The following is a 1,199-nucleotide window of genomic DNA, read 5'->3' as shown; positions in this document are numbered from 1 at the left end:
ATTAATAGTTTTACAAACTCATAGTCAAAACCCACTGAAAGCCAACAAAATATAACAATATGAGCTTTCATGCTGACCTGTATCAAAAAATAATGCCTAGACTATTGCTTAGTAATGTAACCTTTCTCTTAGACTTGCAGGAAAAACTGAACGAGACAGAAAGATGTTCAGATGATAAGCAGAAAATTACAGGTGAGTGTAATCTTTGACTTGCTGTTCTTGCTAAATACAGAAAACTGTTGTCTGTGATCAGCACCCATAATAAATGTCTCTGTGCAGATCTGCAGCAAAGCCTGAATGACAAAATCAAGGAGCTGCAGTCCAAATCGAACTCTGTTACTTCACTTGGTGAGTGTTGAATCTCTGAATAAAAAACCTTCTAAGCTGTCAAATTCATCATAATATATTCATTTTTTTTCCTATGATATTGATTTAAAAGTGAAGATTTTAGAAGCTGTAAATCATATTTTACTTAACTTTTTATCACCTTCAACAAAAAAGGTTTAATTCATGATGATGCAATTTTGTAGTTATTAGGGGAACGTCTGAGTCACTCATGGTCAAGCAAGAGCTGCAAATGTACTGCATTATTTATTATAATTACTACTACATGGCATGCCCACGCTACAGTAGTTTGGCCTATTTGTGCAGCTGGCTGATTGATATACTTAATCACATTGGGTGTTGGGGTAATCTCACAAGGTCCTAGGTGGTTGGTAGGCATGTGTAATTCAACTTTGTGAATATAAATAAAACTAGCTGCCTCATAATAAGATAATATCCAAATAAAAGGAGGTGCATGTAGGTGCATAAAGGCAAAAAATGTCATTTTTAGCCACTTGCTAGGTTTTTGCAGTAGGATGGTGTCAATCAGACTTTTTGAATTTAAACTAGATGTTAATGTTGTGCAATAAAAACACATTTATGTTTTTATAGGAGCATAATTGATGAGAAAAGGAACTTTTTAGCCCTTTACTGGGTGGTTGCTAGGTGATATGATGACATCATACTATCTGAATATTAAAATATCTGAATATATCTTAATATGTCAAAAAAAATATTGCCATGATTTCTTTCTCCACATTCTCAATGTTTTACTATTCGCAGATGTTGTGCACATTTTCATGTGTCTTAGATGAGAACAGTGAACGTTGATGTTTATTCTGACTGATTCTTTCAGCTCTACAAATTTCTACATT

The 1,199-nt window shown here is 33.7% G+C and overlaps 1 long non-coding RNA gene across 1 annotated transcript; it reads left to right on the top strand.

The window, feature by feature from the left end:
- The first annotated feature begins 15 nt into the window (after window positions 1-15).
- LOC106633032 lies at window positions 16-1,199 on the top strand. Its single transcript, XR_001336071.2, has 3 exons — window positions 16-192; window positions 280-348; window positions 1,181-1,199. It is a non-coding gene; the product is annotated as an uncharacterized LOC106633032 (long non-coding RNA).

Source organism: Haplochromis burtoni, unplaced genomic scaffold (genome assembly GCF_018398535.1).
Source record: "Haplochromis burtoni strain Fernald_Lab_line unplaced genomic scaffold, NCSU_Asbu1 Contig_6625, whole genome shotgun sequence".
Lineage (NCBI taxonomy): Eukaryota > Metazoa > Chordata > Actinopteri > Cichliformes > Cichlidae > Haplochromis > Haplochromis burtoni.
The sequence above is the reverse complement of the archived record's forward strand: the minus strand, read 5'-3'. Positions and strand labels throughout refer to the sequence as shown.